General features: G+C 43.6%; 1 protein-coding gene across 1 annotated transcript in view; it reads right to left on the reverse strand.

Moving 5' to 3' along the window:
* The window catches only part of LOC144806454 (uncharacterized), a 124,481-nt gene that overhangs the window by 33,117 nt on the left and 72,218 nt on the right, over window positions 1-19,146 (reverse strand). Inside the window, exon 2 of the transcript XR_013605805.1 lies at window positions 5,069-5,138. The gene's annotated coding sequence lies outside the window, so the exon portion shown is untranslated. The remainder of the gene's footprint in view (window positions 1-5,068; window positions 5,139-19,146) is intronic.

Consider the following 19,146-nt stretch of genomic DNA (forward strand, 5'->3'; position numbering starts at 1 on the left):
CTATATCTCAGACAGTCCCTATGGGTATCGCATACAGGGATGTGTGCCATGTCGACTCTTCAGTTTTGTCTGTACCAAGACACACAACTCCAGTGGCAGTATGTATGTATGTATGTATGTGCTTGGTGAGGGGTACCTTAGCCTGCAGCCTTTAAAGACCCTCTTTAACAACAAGGCCCTTGGTACCAGAGGTATCTTTTACAAGGGACTTATATGTGATCTAATGGGGTGACAATTGTGGAAACGACAAGTACACTTAAGGGAAGGAGAACGGGCTCAGGGGACCTGGTTGGCAGGGACCCTGTGCCCTTCCAGTAAATACTATATCATTTTCCGGGTAAAAAGTGAAGGCTAACCTTGTCCAAAACAGGCCCTTTCTTACATTGCGACATTTTTCCTAGGACAACGAAAACTCTACAGCAGGTCTTGCTCACAGTCCTTACACTGTGACTGCCACTACTGAACATTAGTCTTGAACTGTTAAAGCAGGGCCAGCATCTGGACAGGAGCCAATGAACAGGAGGGCAACTCACCAGATAATAGAAGTCTTCTGTCTTCACACTCACCTAGAGAGTACAATGCCATCCCATGTATTGCATGACAAAGAGGCCACAACCCTCAGTGAAACACTCACCTCTCAGATGTGATTCGTTAATAAGAATAAAATGAACATAACAGGTCCCTGGGGACCCCACAGATACACCGTTCCTACCAGTACTATAAATGCTTGGGGTCCCGCAGGTAAACCTAACAGTGCTACAAAGGCGTAGGGGCCCTACAAGTACACCTGTCCTAACCCAGTGCTACAAATGCTATGTGCTCACTGCAGCAGGACTGGGCGCTCTAGGGCAGCAATTAAGTTGCTTGGCATTTATCTACCCTTAGCTAAGCCACGTAATATAGGCAGTAGATCAGAATGATTCTCCTCGATCAAAAGTAGCTCTCACTATCGAAAAGATGAAGACCCTGGTATAACACAAGCGCAGACATGCGGTTAGGCTCTACCAGGACATGCAGTAAACTATTAATTTATGTATATGTAGGATTAGATTGCATTGCAAGTTAATTCTTATGTCACTATTTTCCGCACACAACATACAACATAGATTCCTCACGAGCGCCTCCTGATGAAGGGAGAACCCCCAAAATGAATTGGAGCAGACTGAATTTGAATTTACTTGGGGAACAGTGGATTTTGAAAGGGATTCTATGAGAATAAATATGCTTAAACTGGAATACAAGTGGATTTGCTCCCAAGGGAAGGAGACATTGATGCACTTTTACGGGTACAAGCTGTGGAGCAGGAGACACAGACCTGATCTAGTCTGGCGCTATATAAACAACTGTAGCCAAATACATTTCCCTTCTGGAACTCGATGAGTGGATTACATAAATACTACAATAATGAATGAAAAGTACACGGCATGCATAGACAAGGTTTGCTATGTAACCTCTGGACTCCTGTAAACCTAAACAAACACCAGTAATCAGACACTAGGGACATCACCTGAAGCTACTAAGATTCTCCTTTTGTTTGGTATCTTGTTTTTGGGAGTTGGGTTTTTAGGATAAGCTATTTTTGGGTGCGTCTGGGGGTGGGGGGTGTCAGGTAGCCCCTGTGGTAGACGATGGGATAGAGGATAAGGAGTGACATGCCATCCCTTCATATATTTCTCCCCTCCTATATTCACAGTCCCCTTTTACCAGTTGTCCGCTTTGCTGTCATCAAGAAGTGGAGAGAGGGGAATCGGCAGGCGGCCCCTTTAGCCGGAGCTGAGGACGGACATCAGAGGATACACACTTGAAGAAGGCGGGGGCGGAGAGCGTGTCAGGTTGGTCAGTAGTTGGTCCAGCTACAAGCGGCATGGGAACGCGAGGCGGAGAAACCAGTGGGGGAAGACAGAGAAGGCCTAACAGCCTTCTGAGAGAGAGAACCGGAGGCACAGCTTGTCAGCGAGCAGAACATCCGAACCTGGTGGAGGATGGAAAGCCGAAACAGAAGACCAGACCTCACTGAAAGACGTGGAGTCACCACGCCACGGCCCCGGAGTGACGTGACTCTTCAAGGTGCGTGGGCGTCTACGGGGTTTTTGGAAAGGGGCTGAGTCAGAGAGGGATGGGAGGGGAGGCTGAGGGGTGAAAGGGACCCAGGGAAAAGGAAATAAGTGAGACGGAAAAGAAAGACAAGAGCAGAAATCATCGGCTACTCTTTTTCCTTTGGTTACTCCAACCTCTACCCCCTCCCTTGACATTTATTGTAGGAAGGTGGCTACCTGACTATGGTTACCCCAGATTTTTTGCCTGTGTTTAGCTGGTTTTTTGACTTAGTTGACCTGGTTCCCTGCTAATCAGGGCCCCAGGCCATCTGCTCTCTCTGTAAAATGGATTCCATGTACCCTAGGTACATACCACAATTGGAAATGGACTCCTTGTCAGCCCCTGTATAATGCACTATAGGTGCCCAGGGCATAGGAGCCACCAAGGCCTACCAGGGGCTGCAGCATATCTTTTGCCACCCCTGGCTGGTTCTTAAATTGACACAACTGGCTGATCACTCAGCTGGGGTAAGGTGGTGTACACACCCCTTGCTTAGATATAGTATACCTATGTCTAAACCTATATCTGGACACATGTAAACCTGTGAGCCACTCCTATAGTCAGGCCTCACCAATCCTGGAGGCTGGGTGCATGGTTTTATGTGAGATGGAGCTCTAGCATGAGCTGAGCCTGTCTGCAGCCGTCGGGAACAAATCCCTAAGCTGTTTCAGGATAATGCCATACCATATACTATTAAGTGCCTTATAATCCTCGCGGTTATGTAGCAACTTTGGTTTGGCTTTATCAAAACATGTCGTGTAAGGTGTCATACGCTTTGGAATACCATCCCCTCGCCAGTTCTGGCGACGGGGATGGCATTCCACCCCTCTAGAGGGGTAAGACATGTTACTTCACTTTAATGCGGTTGATTTCTCCAAAGGCCTTAAGATCCACAAAATGGATGCCTCTGCCACAGACAAATGTCTGGACCCCTGGAGCTGACCGAAACTCAGTCAAGGGGGTCCTGGACAAAGGGTTTCCTGTCACAGGAGGGTGTCACCGCCCTCCAGACAGGAGATAGTGTATTGTAGCAGGGAGGTTTGAAAGAAACCAGACACTGCCTGGGGCGCACAAGGCTGCCCCTTGCATAATCCGGCCAAACCGGTTCTGGGGCACTCCAGCCCTCGTGCCAGGGCGGCCTGGATCAAAGGAAGGGGGTGTATCCACCCACTTCCTGGGTCCCACCCATAGGAGGGGACCTAGCAGGTAATCACGCCCACCAGATTCGAATAAGAGTGGGAGCAGTGCCAATGCACATCAGATTTCCTGGAAGAAACATTTGAAACGATATTCTGGACCCTTCGCCCTCCATCTCAACGTGGAAGCCCGAAGAATCTCCCTTGTGGTCAAGGAGTGACCACCCTGCAGCAGCAGGCACCATCCAGCCCTCGACGTCTACTTAGTTGCAGTTCCCGCCGGAACTCGAGCGACTGAGATCGACGAGATCAAGCCTGCCCAGCTTCTAACAGCCCGATCCACAGTCCCTGCAAAGCTGAGACCCGTGGAGGCGACCGGAAGCGTGGGGCACGCCATCTTGAAGTGACCACGAGACGCTGACCGTGCAGCCCACGAGTGACCCTCGAAGCTGTACACCGGGGTTTGAGAAGCCCCCACCCTGAGCTACTCCTGAGCCGAAGTTCAGCCCTCCACACTCGACGAGTGCTGCGTGGGGCCCTTTGGCACGATTTGGCTCAACGCGTTGGCCCGGTCACTTGCCAGCTGGCTTGTGGTCCCTGTGCCGACGAACTACCTAAAAAGACTTGTGATTCTGGTTGCTCCAGATCCACACCAGCTCCCCTGAAAAGGAGCCCCGACTCTGACCTTCCTGGTCCGAGTGAGAAGCAATCTTCCGATCCTGCGTGGATTGCTCTTACCAAGGCTTGTTTGCTCCAAACTTGAAGCCGACTGCACCGACGGTGAGAGCCTGCGTGGGACAGATCGTGACCTGCTCCTGGACGTCGCAGATGCCCCAGAGCCCACGTGACAGCGGAGAGAAGCTCCTCGACGACCACCTGATTGCGCCCGACATTGCCTGGTTCCGTCCTGGTTCCACCCTGGTCACTGCTGAGTGACCCAGACTCTGTCCCCTCTGCTTTCAGGTACTCTACAACTTGAGTCCACCCTTGGACTCCACCGGACACTTCGTCTTCACCCTGCCTGCAGCCCTTTCAGCTTCAAGCACCAAGAGCCTGCGTGTCAAAACCCAACGCCACTTCGACCCTGTGCACCCACTTCCTGTGGGTGAGGTAACTTTGCTCCGCCGGTGTTCCCACACTGGTGCACACCTCTAGGGTCTGTGTGTTAAGTTTTGTTCCTCTAGGTTCAGCGGAAGTGTCCTTAAACTTTAACTCTTTGACTTTTACGCACCATTGGTTAACATTGGTGCATGCGTGCGCTTTCGGCACATCTCCCGAATCCCGAGGGCCATTCCCGACTTCAGCATTGCTTGTCCTGACTGCTCCCAGCGATTCCCTAGGCCCTAGGCCTAACCACTGCTCGAGTGGCCTTTCTTATACCACTTGTTTAGTATATGGTTTGAGTGGCCACCCGCCCTCATCCATAATTGTGCAACTTGTATGTTTAAACAGTGCTTTTTGATTTAACGCTTGTGCCCCTTTATTCATAAAGAATACTGGGGATTGTTTTTAGTAATAAACACATATATTTTTATAATATATACTTGTGTGGTGTCCTTTCATTTGGTATTACAGGATTGTATGTGGTAAAACAGCTCGCTTAACACGACCTCTTAAGTTAAGCCTTTAGGCTGCTTAGTCCATGCTACCCCTAGGATAGCTTGTCTAATAAGGTTGACTTACAACCAGACACCATAAGGGGATTGTTTGGTCAGGTAGTAGGTGGTTCCAGAATTGGAAACATCCCCTACCAGGCCAACTTCTCACATTTATGCATAGCTATTATTTATCCCTCAAATCCTCCCTTGATTAAACCCTAAAGCAAAAACACTTACCTGAGTCTTTTCCTTCTGTCCGAGGAACAACGGCGGCCGAGGCTCACCTAAGGGACTGAAGTGGAAGACCCTGTGGGAAAGAAGAATATAAAAGAGACAATCAATCATTGTGATTTCCTGTAATACTAATAAAAAGTGCACACCAAGAAATTATTCAATGCAGTGTGCTCCTTCTTGACTGACTCTTCTACAACGGGGAGCTACATACTTTCCCTACAGGGAATGGGAGACAGACACACATAGACACACACTGGAAAGCATAGTAGGAAAACGCTACATAGTTTTTATATGCTTGCATATGTACATTGTTTTAGAAAGATGGTGGAACTATTTATTTTGTTCAATGTGCTTATACTGCTAATTACTTTTATCTGATTCTATTATCATTGCAGCACAAATTCTATACAAGAATTACGATGGTTCAATAAATAATGAAAATGCTAATGTTATATTATTTTAATTTGATATCGCACATGAATTACCCCTAAGCAGAAACTACTTTAAGGAGAAATTTAGGATTGGTACGTAGAACCACTCTATTGTTGTGAAGTTGAAAGAAAGGCTCTTGTATTGGTAATGCCTGAAGTACATCAACTCTACGGACATTTGTGCATTGGTTCAAAAGGCGGGCCCACTAGCCTTGTAAGGACTATGTTTCAGTTCCACTCTGGAGCAGGTGGAATACTTGGCCGTATAACCCTTTTTAATCCTTCTATGAAGGCTTTAATCACTGGTACTCTGAAGAGAGATAGGTGTTGTCTATTTTGCAAGTATGCAGCTACGACTCCCAGGTGTAAACAAATGGATGTGTGAACTAATCCACATTGATGTAAATGCAACAGATAACAAATGATGTTCTGCACAAACACATCAAGAGGATTGATATTGTTGTTACAAAAGGCAACAAAACGTTTCCATTTGCTGCATAACATGCTCTAGTAGTAGGCTTTCTAGCTTCCTTGAGAATATTCATACAGTCTGGTTGTAGTTGTAAATAACAAACTATGATTTCAGGAGCCAAATCATTAGGTTGAGTTCTCTGGGAATTGGATGTCCGACTTCCCCATGGATCTGAGTTAGGAGACAATGTGTGAGATGTAGCTTTTGATGTGGAACCACAGAGAGTTCTAACAGGGTGGTGTACCAAGGTTGCGAGCCTATGTGGGGGCTATTAAGATCAGTGAGGGACATTTGTCTGAGCTTCCGAACTAGTAATGGAATTAGCAGGAGAGGCGGAAAAGCGTAAGCAAATATCCCTGACCAAATCATCCATAGGGCATTGCCTTCGGATGCTGGGTGTGGGAACCTGGATGCAGAGTTTGGGCTTTTTGCGTTGTGCACTGTGGCAAACAGATCTATCTGTGGAAAATCTCAGTTTTGAACGTAGGGAAGAAGAACTTGGGAATGAAGTTCCCACTCGTGTATTTGCTACCTGTGTCTGTTGAGCAGGTCTGCAATCTGATGGTCTACTCATGGGAGGTGTTCTGCTAGGTGATGGATTTTCTGGTGAATCGCCCAATCCCAAATGCTCTGTGCAAGGTGCGACAGCTGGAGAGAGTGAGTCCCTCCCTATTTCTGTAGGTAGTACATTGAGGTCATGTTGTCCGTGCAAACTAAGACAGTCTTGCCTACAAGTTGGGTGAGAAAAGCTGAGTGCTATTAACACTGCTAGAAGTTCAAGGTAGTTGATGTGGTGACGTTTGTGTTTGTCTGACCGCAGCCCCTGGACTTTGTAATGTTGAAGATGGGCACCCCAACCGGTTACTGTGGAATCGGGTCTATGAAAGGCCGCCCTTTTGCTAAGTTTTGAGGGTTCCACCACTGCAGCGAGCGATGGTTCCCGCTGTCTACCAACACTAGGTCGTGTAGTGTAGCTCCTATTTTCCCAATAGGCTCTGCGCATTGGAATAATACCTACAGCAGTAAAGGCCTAGGCCAGATGTTAACTAGGTCTACTACTGTCGATACTAGACTTAATTTTTGGGTTTGCCAGCTAAGCTCAGAGTTCGCTAGAAACTTTCTCGAATGTTCAAGGAAGGAATTAACTCCCCTGATTAGACATGAAGGGATTTAGTTTCTGACAACCATAGAACATGACAACTTTGCTCTCCCCTAATCAAGAGTCAATCTCGAGAGTCGTGTGAGCACAAGGCAATTATTTTACTCAGTCAGTACGTGCATTCTTAGTCTCATCAGAATGTAGAGAAAAGGAAGAGACGGGCGTGTTCAATAAAAAGGTGTTATTTATTGATCAGTCTCTTTTCTCATACATGAGAAATGGATCGATATTATTGCAATACTTATAGTTAAGTAAAGTGCATACATTAAAAGCAATAGTATAAAATAATACTGTAAAAACATTGATATGGTTTCTGAGCCATATGATGTTTAAAATGATTAAAATATATTTACATACACATATACATTTGACTAAACGTACTCAACTGGTGTTTCTAAATACGCCTACCCCGTGTACCTGACCTAAGTCTAATGCGTGGGCGGGAATAGAAAGTTACAGTTTAAGTTAAGTTTGTTTTTGCCAAGTGAATAACTAAAGAATTCTCTGTGAGGGGTTATTCAGTTCTGTACCTGGAAGTTAGGATGAATGAGGAATGGTATCTCTTTCTCTGCTCTCGATATTCCAGGCTGCCTGCGAGGGCTGCCCAGAAGCGCCGGTGCTGGGTCTCTCGGCTTGAGATAGCAGCGCGTCTCTCAGCGCGTCAGGAAGGCGGGGCTGCTGCCAGCGGGGTCTGCTTCTGCTCTCGGCTTCGGCAAGTATGGCTGCTCCGTCTTGTCACCACGCGTGTGTTTGCATAGGGCAAGGTCGGCAATATTTATACCTTAAAGGTGCCGAGATTGACGTAAGGATGGACATAGATACGTCAATAAAGATGTCATACGACTTGCTCGTTAGCACATTCTTTACTAAAGTTCTCTGTGAAATCAAAACAATGGCCGCACGGATTTTCCAGGTTGTCATAGGTTTGATTTGTTATGAGAACGTCGTATGCCTTATCAGGGGCTGGAGGAATGTCGCTTGTCTAATTAGATCTCAAGCGTTATGACCTAATCAGATAACACGTTCCTGTGCCGTAGTGTGACTGCGTCAGATAACGGTATCTGCATCATGGGGGATTTCTTGCCTCATGGGCTGACTGTTAGTTAACTTGATAGTTAGTTTAACCAGAATAGGGTCAGGAATAGGGGGACTGATTCAGAACCTATAGAAATACACGACACCCACTCCACGCTAACTATGGTCATATCTACTAATCTATGCATAGTATAACATAGTACAACATACTATAGAGTATAGTGTATACCTTACCACCCCAAAATACATAAATGCATTTCGAAATTTTCAAATATACTGAAAAATTGCAGTCATATATATTGTATGCACTTAAGCTATGAATTAAATGCAAAAGTAAACACGCATTTTTATGCATAATTGCTTATTGGTATATGAGAAATACACATGAAATGGCTCTTAATATGGCTATACAGAAAGGAAGTTCGAGACCATTTCATCACATAATAAAATATTTGTGAACATACCAGCGGGCAGCTAAAGTCTATAAAGTATCTAAAAATAGAAATCTTAGTTCTCTAGGAATAGTTTCTTACTTTAAGCAGAAGATCAGTGTCCCGGGAAAAAATATGTAGAAAAATATTTTAAGGGGCATGCTGAAAAAAATTGCTGTCCGTGAACTGGAGTGAAATTGTTCATGTGACTTTATTTTTAAAGTTGAAGGCCGAATTCAGGGAACGCCGTGTGCGAGTTTACTCAAAAGTCTCTATTTCTGTTCCGGAGAGAACATCATATCATTCAGGCTTTCGAAAAAACTGTCAACAGCTTCATGGGAAAGTTCCACTAAGTCGGAAATAGGTGTAACCATGCATTCGTGCGCATGATTGTCTGCATTGACATTCTGATTCGCATTGCTGACAGAAGGTCGTACCTGTTCGATGCTGCTTTCATCTTGAACTTCACTACTCTTCAATCGTAGTGGTGAAGATTCCAGGAATGCCGTCATCAGGATTGGCAGCCTTTGAGGGCAGCACAAAGCGTGAACCTTGGTAGGAACCAACAGTGTATCTGCATCCTCTGGCGCATCCGATTGTAGCGTCAGACAGGTGTCTAACACGCATTCTTCTCCGCATAGCAGACACCTTAGTACAGGTAAAACACACCTTTGCCACATTGGTCGAAATGATAGAAACCAAGTCATGTTCAGGTCTCTAAGCCGGGAGAGTCCCAGGATTTTTGATATCCGGTCCCGGTATCCAATGGCTAGGATCGTATCTTCCATTGTCGCGAGAGTTTGATCTGTGACATGGGTTGCCATAACGAAAAATAAGGACTAGGAATAGGATTCCTGCAATTAGTCCCAGGATCAGGGGAAGTCCGCCAAAAATCGAATGGACGAAATCTGGAAAAATACCCAGTATGGCTTTGAATGGTGTTAATGCCATCGAAAATACTGTCTTAAATACCTTTGAGACCCCTGTGGTATCAGAAATATTTAAGATTTCGCTCAGGATTTCCGCGAAATGTACGGGGGAATTAGTTGATAATAATTTATGTATCTCTGCAGTCGTCCTTGCGACTTGTAGATCATACGTTTCTTTTGATGACGTGAGCCTTGTAGGCGTCTGAAGAAGCACTGTTTTCATTCTGCTTAAAGTATCTATTCGAATAGAAGTAATTTTCAAACTGGGCCATGCCCTTGCCTCCCTGTCTGGAAAGGAGCTGGGGAACAAAGAACGTCCACAGCACTTGACCTTCGCCGTTGTAGTTACTAGATAAGGAGTCCCGGGCATAAGACTGCAACATCTGCGGTCTACAATAAGAATGTAACTCCCATTATAGAGTCTTTGAAAGAATGGTTCTATTTCAGTTGCAGGTGCGCCTTGCTGGTGACATGAAAGGTTGTATGAATTCCCTTCACAGGCTCCATGCAAACTAATTCCGTTACACAGAAGCGTGCCGCTTAGTGACATAGCACAATTGTTGCCACTAAGAAACACTTTCTGTCCTTTTTTACTGACACATGCATGTGAATAGGGCAGGTTCCAAGTTGTTTTAAGGTACCCCTTTCCCAATTTCTCGTACATGCCAGCCTGTATATATTTTTGGCAGTATTGAAACCTGAAGGTTGAGATTGGAATATTTATGATTCCGTGGATTATCCATTCACTGACAGGTCGTTCTGACATTGTCAATGGTAATCTTTCTAGTTTTTCAATGCTCAAGATTGTATAATCAGCACCCTTTTGCGCCATACCGATTTGTCTATCAGTAAGGTTAAAGATTTGGAATAGTGACGTTGTGTTGATTAAACGCCAAGGCACATAGCCTGAACGCAGATTTTGTAACGTCCAGCCAAGCTGTACAATACAACGCAATTGTGACTGACCATGTTGTAATAACAGTAAGTCTTGCGATAATATATCGATTGCTGAAGACACAATGCTGTCCAATGAAAAAATTCTGGAGGACAGAGTCATTAACCCATTGTCCACTACAGAAAGTGATTTTTCCAAATTGATACGGTCAATTTCCCGTATTCTTTCTGCTGTTTCAATTTGAGTAACCTTCCAGGCCTCATTGTATGCTGCATATACAGAGGCTGCTATGAAACGCTTTTGACGCTGTTTGCGTGGTCCCAGTATGAAATCACGCAAGTCAGCACCATCAGTAAGTAAAGTTAGGTGTTGCTTAATTTCAGGCAGTGTGGAAGTTTGTAGCCATTGAAGGCATAATTTGCCCACACTGTAGGTTGTTATTATCCCTGGGTGATGTCTTTGGGGATATCTAGGGTCTGGCCTGGTCATTTTGAATCCTGTGTTTTATTCAGGAATCAATCTTGACAGTTATTTGTATCTGTGGGCCAGATCAACCATTGTTTCCAATCAGGATGTGTTCTGTTTTGGTTTAATATATGGTTTACGTCTATCTCTTCATCTGTATCAGAGCCATTGCTAAACATTGTTGGCTTTGGAATAGACGGATTATTTAAATCTTTGATTTTGGCTAAGCCAAGACAGGTGGTTTGTTGAACAGTGTCATTTAAAAATATCATTTGTTCTGGGATCATGCAAGCTCTAAACAAAGCTTCTAAACCCTGTACTTGCCATTCTTTTGTACCCCAAACACTTTTCAAATCAACATTTTTGTCCCAATAATCAAATCCAAAAGTATTCATTTTTTCAAAGAATGAATCTGAATATATCAATTTTGTGTTGGTTATCATGGTTTTCATCCCTGTCTTGTTTGACAATTTAAAATAAAATGTTTCAGCATTACTTGTGTTAAAACCTGAAAAATATGAATATTTGTCATAAATGGTTCTAGAGCTCCCTTTTGGAGGTGTAGCACAATGTTCCCATTGATTATAATTTAAAACATTTCTAGGTTGTGCAGATTTATGCAAAAAATGGTTACCATAATGGTTATAGCAATACATACTATCATAATTTGTAGAACCTTGCAAATAATCATGTTTTGTAAATTTAGCAGACATTACTAAGTCAGACATCATGTTGTTAATGCTTTCGAAGTCCCAATCATCAGCAAATGAGTTTGGTTTTGCAAAGTCACTCAAGGAGATCTTGATTTGGTGTGGATATTTCAGGATCTCGACCGGACCATAAATTTCATAGTCAGTGTTGTCCCAGGCTACCCCACCAGGTATCGGATTGGCTGTGAAGTTGGCTGAAGAAAGTTCTCTTTTCTCGACGTGTGAAGATGTGTGTGGTTTGAGGACCAAGTTGATGTTCTGACTTGCTGTGTCCATTTTAGCATATTTTCCCTCAATGAAGCGTCCCAAAGTAAATACCATGATGAGCCAAAGTATGAGGATAAATGCACCAAAACCCACCCAAAATTCAATCCATGGAGAAACCAGATATGTTTCTTTCAGATGTTTCAAAAGTTCCTTAGCTTTGTCTTTAAAGGATTTTGATGATGGCTGTGTCTTTGATTCACTGAGGCTTTCAGAGGAATCATCGAAGTTGATGAAGTACCCGGATGCAGTTCTGTCAATTGTTCCAATTGCTTCAGGATTTTTGTTTCTTGCATTGTCACTCGGTACTTCATTGTAGATTGGTGTTTCTCTGCTAAATGTTTTTATTTGGGTTTTCAGAGGTCTTAGTTCTATTGCATTGTTGCATAGTCCTTGTTGTTCTTCTGTAAGCGTTTCGAATGTGATGAGCCTCTTTGTTAGGACCTCTGTACTGGTAGCAAACCTTGGTGTTCTGTTACTTATTGGGAGTCCACTTGGCCTACTGTTTGTTATCGGCCACATGTTGTGGTTTTACCAGGTCGATGGATACAACTCGGTTCTCCTTTTTTCCAGCAAGTGGCGGTAGTACAACTGATCTTGTCCCGTTGACAGACAAGACAGGAACTGCTTTTCTGTAAGAAGGCCCAAATTCCTTCTTTACCGCGATCTTCTCCCTGACTAGATCCCCGACTTTTGGAATCCAGACAGGTCTTGATGGGACAGGTGGTGATTCTTCAGTGGTTGTTGGCTGTTGTTTCAACTGTATGTTGCTCAGGTCTTTTCTTGTTTTGTTTAAGTCCTGCAAAATAGCCAAACGGTCTTTGACATCAAAGGTTTTTTCTATTACCACTGAAGTCTGACTATCAAGGTCAGAGATCAACATCCTAGTTCCGAATAATAATTCGTACGGACTGAATCCCTTCAGAGAATTTCTTGGCAAGTTATTTAGACTATGTTGGACACTTATTAGATGTTTGACCCACCCAGCTCCCGAACCTAATATCCTTTCTATTATAGATTGCTTTCTGCCTTGGTTTTTTCTTTACACCATCCCGTACCCTCAGGAAGGAAGTGAGAAGATTCCCGCTGGGCTGTGCTCATTTGGCAACGTTTCCCCCCAGGCTGGTGGGCTTGAGTGAAAACAATGGTCAAACGTAACATGCTCTTAGCGTATATGCCATTTAGACTCGCAAATCTTTGTATAACAGTCCGGACGTCAGCCGAGTGCTGAGGATCTACATTATAAGTGGAAACTAGCCTGTATATGTTAATCGCAAGCCATTCTTTTTGCTGGTGATGTTATCTGCTGTCAGATTCCACCGTATTTTATTTTTTCTCTCCCCACTGCGATTTCTGTTGCAGTTTGGGCAGTTTTTTACAAACATGGTATGATGTAGGCTCATGCCTGGCCACCAGTACCGTGATTGTAAATCTTCCAGAGAATCTTTTAGTTTGAGGTGTCCAAGACCCTCACCCATATGTGCGTCTGCGATTAACAAGCTTCTCCTGTCCATGTTTGGAATCACTCTATCCCCCACTCCAGGGATTCGAGCAAAAGGGACGGAGTTTGCATCGATTATGTATGTATAATTGAGTGGATAGTTGATCGGTAACGCTGAGCAGTCGCCTTTTGATGACGTTTTCACCGCCAGCAATGTTTCACCGTCAATGTATTTTAATGTACGCTTTTTTCGAACTACGGGAGCCGATTTAGTGGCTGCCGCTGCGGCTGTTTCAGCCAATGAATTCCCTACAACGTGAACGCCATCACGTTGATGACTCAGTGAGTGAGTCACGTGAGTCTTTGGTAGTTCTTTTTGTAAAAGAGCTATTTGTTCCCAGAGCAGTCTCTGCTTTATTGGTGCATCTGTGTCATCTTTGTAACCGTTCTGAATCCATGTCTGCAAATCGCTGTTATATGATTTGACGCAGTAATAAGAATCTGACACTAAGTGTCGGGAATTCGCGATCCGCATTATCCAGCGCCATTTTCAATGCTATTATTTCAGTTTGTTGTTCTGAATTAGTTTCTACTGAGTGTGATTTTGTTAATAGAGGTTTTAATATACCTCCGCGCCACACTTCTTTTGTAATCTCACATGTGGGGTTGTATGCTTGTTCTCCCCAAACGGAGGGTTGAGCATGTCCGTCTGTATAGATTACACAGGCGTAATGTCGTAGAGGCAGAATGTCGATTGGCAGAGGATACGTCTTTTCATATTTTAGATTTTTTAATTCTTCTAGGTCTGGATCAAAGTAGTAGTATACTTTGTCCGTTGTGATTGAATTCACCCATTGTATCCATTCCGGATTCAATGTTGTTGTTGGTAAATTACACGGTGTTGTTAGTGCCTCAAAGGCTGATTCTGCTGTTCTGACTGTGATATGTCTACCGTCAGCTATGTCTTTTTCTCTAGCTATTGCGGTTTGAACTGCACGAATGATTTTTTCTGTATTACTGAATTTCTGTTCAGCTTCTGTGTACATGTGTGATTTGAATGCAATTGGTACCATTTCTCCCTCATTAGAGGTCAGGTATGTGAATCCGCATCTCCCTGGGATGACTCGAATCACAAGGTTGCGTGTGTTATCACGTGTTTCTAATTTTGTTTTAATTAGCATGTCTGTTTGTAAGGATCTCAAAATTTCTGTGTGTGTTTGAGTCCAATTGGATCTTTTAAAGTCTGGTTTAATTAGATCATAAAGGGGTTTTACCCTTTCTGCGTAATTTGCAATGTATGTTCTTCCGAAATTTAGGAAGCCTAGAATTGACTGTAGGTTTTTTAGTGTTTTAGGAGCTTGGATTACGGCACATTTCTCTAGGAAATTGTCTGCCAGGCTTTTACCTTCACTTGATAACTCATATCCTAGGAATAGGACTGTCAGATGGGCAATTCTGGATTTTTTAAAGTTGAATTTGTAACCCTCTGCAGCGAACCCAAGAATTATGGTGTTCACTCTTTTCAAGTGAGTCTCCAAGTCATCATCTGTTAAGTAAATGTCATCGACATAAGATAATGCTTCATCATCATATAGTTGTAGTAATTCTGTTACTCTCGCTGAGAATACCCCCGGGCTGTTCTTGTACCCCTGGGCTAACCGACAGAATTGTTTTTGAGTGCCATTAACTGAGAATGCAGTTAAATATCTGCTCTCTGGTGCTATGTTTTGACAAAAGAATCCATTGGAGATGTCCAAGGTTGTTTTGTATTTTTTGCGCACTATGTTATTCATTAGTGCAGCACTGTGTGAGTTTTGCACTGCAAACGTTTTGCAACATGTGTTAAGGTGTCGGTAATCCAAAACTAGACGGTATGAATTGTCTGGTTTGGAGACCGGAAACAAAGGGTTGTTCATTTGTGAGGTGCAAGTTTCAATCACCCCCTGGTATTCTAGCTGATCTAGTATTTCATTTACTTGTTTTTTAGCTTCTTGCTTAATTGGGTACTGCCTTTGTGCAGTAGGTTGTGATTTTAACTGGATTTTGTGAGGAGGAGAATCCTCATCCCATCCTACATGATTTTTATATAAAGCAGGTGCTAAGACTACTGCCCACTTTCTAGCAAGTGTGTATTTTTTATGAATCGGGATTTGATTCGAGAAGGCAGGCATAATTACTTCTTCGCCATGAGGGCACTCCCTGACAAACTCTGGTGGCCAGTCTTTTTCAGCTAGAAGGATGTCATAACCCTTGGAGAGGTTATCCCAAAATAGTCCCCTTATTTTCCTAGTCTTATCTCCCTCTATACGTAATGTTATCTCGTATATCTTGTGGGGCTTGCTAACTCTGGTGTCTGCAGTTTCCACTTGAAGGTATTCATTCGTGTCCACTGTCTCCAGATGATTCATAAGGACTTTGCGAGCTATGCTCACCTCTGCTGCGCTGTCTAGCATTGTCTGAGCCCACTCTCCGTTTTTCAGTTGTGTCCTCAGTATTCTCGTCATTGTTAACTACCTTGATACTGGCTACCTTCTTTTTTGGAAATTGTAATTTCTTTTATAGTTGAGCAGGTTCCTTGTCTTTGGACTTGGCGTGCTCTTCTCTTTGTTCTGATCGTCCTCTTCTTTCCGATTTCTGCGAGGAATTCTGAAAAAATTGAGAGGGACGTGTATCAATGTCTTGATATCTATCAGGTTTTTTAATATTATCCCTATTTCTAAGGTTATATCTATTCCCAGAGGGGTCACTCTGCGGTGACCTCTGTCTTTGGTTTGGAGATTTCTCTCTTCGCCTAGGAGACCTTCCTCTGGACTGGAATTTCTTTTCTTTAGGATTTGATTGTTTGTTTCCATCCCAGTTCTTTTTTGGTGAATTATTATTATTAAAAAATATTTTTTCTGGACTTGTAGTCAGTTGCGGTTTTACTGGTATTCCACCTAGACTATCTCTGCCTAGTTCTTCATAGGATTTTTCTATGATTCTGGCAATTTCAGCTGGTTGGTCTGCTATATCTGTCTCTTTTAACCTCTGGCGGATCGCCACGTTTGCTGCTTCACCTTTTATGTTGGCTAGTAATATAGCCGAGACCTGCTTGAAGTCTTTCAGTAATTTCATACCAAGAGTTAAAGCAGGTTCTGGACCGTATTCATCCTGAATTTGTTTGAGCACATCTGGTATTACCGAAATGGATGGAACACCGTGCGTTTTTGTGTAGATGGAAGCAAAGACTGTACCCCAAGTGTCACAGTCCTCTATGTGTGGTGCGATTCCCATTGGGAGACATATAGTCAGAATCCTGTGTTTTTCCAGCGGGGTGGTGTCAGGAAACACCGCCTCTATTTCGGTGATTTTCTGTGCCAACCAGAATGGTATTTGTTCCCGTTTAGCTGGAACTTTACCTAGGCAGGATTGGATGTTCTGTGGTGTGATTTTATTTGTGTTCCCCTGGTGAGGGGTCAGCTGTGGAAGTTTAATCGCTGGCTGAATTGTTGAAGTCCGCATTACATACTGAACTAATTGTCTATGAATTTTTAGTAGTTGTTTTAGCTGTATTAACAGCTCTGCTGCAGGCATTCTTTCGATGTCTGGATGTGGTGTGTATCCGGCTAAGACCGGCCACGTTGCTCCTGGTCTTCCTAAAGGACCGAGCCTTGTAATGTGATTGTTATGTATTAGGGCGCCATCAAATAAGAGCAAATACTCTTGGAATTTGAGTGGTACTTCCACCTCCTCAAAAGGAGTGTATGTTTCAGGAGGTTCCTCTACTTTGTAATAGTGGAAGTACTTTGTTACAGCATTTGCTGCTGGAAAATGTATCCATGAATAGTATACCTCTGTCTGCCGATATTCGTGTGCCTCAATTACGAATATGACTGTGCCACCTCTAGGTGTCAGTCCATTTTCTATAAGTTTTAAGGTTATAGATCTCCTTTTAATGACCGGAATGAGTGTTATATTCGGGTCTGCTGCTTGCATGGTAGCATCAGCATCTGCGAGTTCAGTTGCTAATCTAACTGCCTCTCTTTCTTCATCACTGTCTCCCATTTTACAGACAGGATGGTATTATGTCTATTTGCAGATCAGGTTTCTTTATGGAAACAGAGATTAGATGCACAATATTTTGGAACTGTTTATCCTTCAACGTTGACTTGACCAAAAACCATACATAGGAGTTCCCTCCTGCGAGGTTTTGGAGGATATAACCTTTCACCCACTCCAGACGTCTTTGGAGTATAATGGGAAAAGGGGTCTGAGTGAGAAAGCACGACTGAGTTACTCTAAATGTCTTACGTTAGTTTTATCGCCCTTTCCAAACGCGTTGGGCGCCATGTAGTGTAGCTCCTATTTTCCCAATAGGCTCTGCGCATTGGAATAATACCTACAGCAGTAAAGGCCTAGGCCAGACGTTAACTAGGTCTACTACTGTCGATACTAGACTTAATTTTTGGGTTTGCCAGCTAAGCTCAGAGTTCGCTAGAAACTTTCTCGAATGTTCAAGGAAGGAATTAACTCCCCTGATTAGACAAGAAGGGATTTAGTTTCTGACAACCATAGAACATGACAACTTTGCTCTCCCCTAATCAAGAGTCAATCTCGAGAGTCGTGTGAGCACAAGGCAATTATTTTACTCAGTCAGTACGTGCATTCTTAGTCTCATCAGAATGTAGAGAAAAGGAAGAGACGGGCGTGTTCAATAAAAAGGTGTTATTTATTGATCAGTCTCTTTTCTCATACATGAGAAATGGATCGATATTATTGCAATACTTATAGTTAAGTAAAGTGCATACATTAAAAGCAATAGTATAAAATAATACTGTAAAAACATTGATATGGTTTCTGAGCCATATGATGTTTAAAATGATTAAAATATATTTACATACACATATACATTTGACTAAACGTACTCAACTGGTGTTTCTAAATACGCCTACCCCGTGTACCTGACCTAAGTCTAATGCGTGGGCGGGAATAGAAAGTTACAGTTTAAGTTAAGTTTGTTTTTGCCAAGTGAATAACTAAAGAATTCTCTGTGAGGGGTTATTCAGTTCTGTACCTGGAAGTTAGGATGAATGAGGAATGGTATCTCTTTCTCTGCTCTCGATATTCCAGGCTGCCTGCGAGGGCTGCCCAGAAGCGCCGGTGCTGGGTCTCTCGGCTTGAGATAGCAGCGCGTCTCTCAGCGCGTCAGGAAGGCGGGGCTGCTGCCAGCGGGGTCTGCTTCTGCTCTCGGCTTCGGCAAGTATGGCTGCTCCGTCTTGTCACCACGCGTGTGTTTGCATAGGGCAAGGTCGGCAATATTTATACCTTAAAGGTGCCGAGATTGACGTAAGGATGGACATAGATACGTCAATAAAGATGTCATACGACTTGCTCGTTAGCACATTCTTTACTAAAGTTCTCTGTGAAATCAAAACAATGGCCGCACGGATTTTCCAGGTTGTCATAGGTTTGATTTGTTATGAGAACGTCGTATGCCTTATCAGGGGCTGGAGGAATGTCGCTTGTCTAATTAGATCTCAAGCGTTATGACCTAATCAGATAACACGTTCCTGTGCCGTAGTGTGACTGCGTCAGATAACGGTATCTGCATCATGGGGGATTTCTTGCCTCATGGGCTGACTGTTAATTAACTTGATAGTTAGTTTAACCAGAATAGGGTCAGGAATAGGGGGACTGATTCAGAACCTATAGAAATACACGACAGTCGGGGTCGCAAATTGCAAGGCTCATTAATATTAATGAGCATCCCGCAATTTGCGAGCCCATTGGGAATGCCAGCCCTACCAGGGATGGTGGCCTGCTCAGCAGACCACCATGTCTGGGACTGCTTTTTAATAAAGCAGTTTTTT

The sequence above is a fragment of the Lissotriton helveticus genome, assembly GCF_964261635.1.
Source record: "Lissotriton helveticus chromosome 1_1 unlocalized genomic scaffold, aLisHel1.1 SUPER_1_unloc_75, whole genome shotgun sequence".
Taxonomy (NCBI): Eukaryota; Metazoa; Chordata; class Amphibia; order Caudata; family Salamandridae; genus Lissotriton; species Lissotriton helveticus.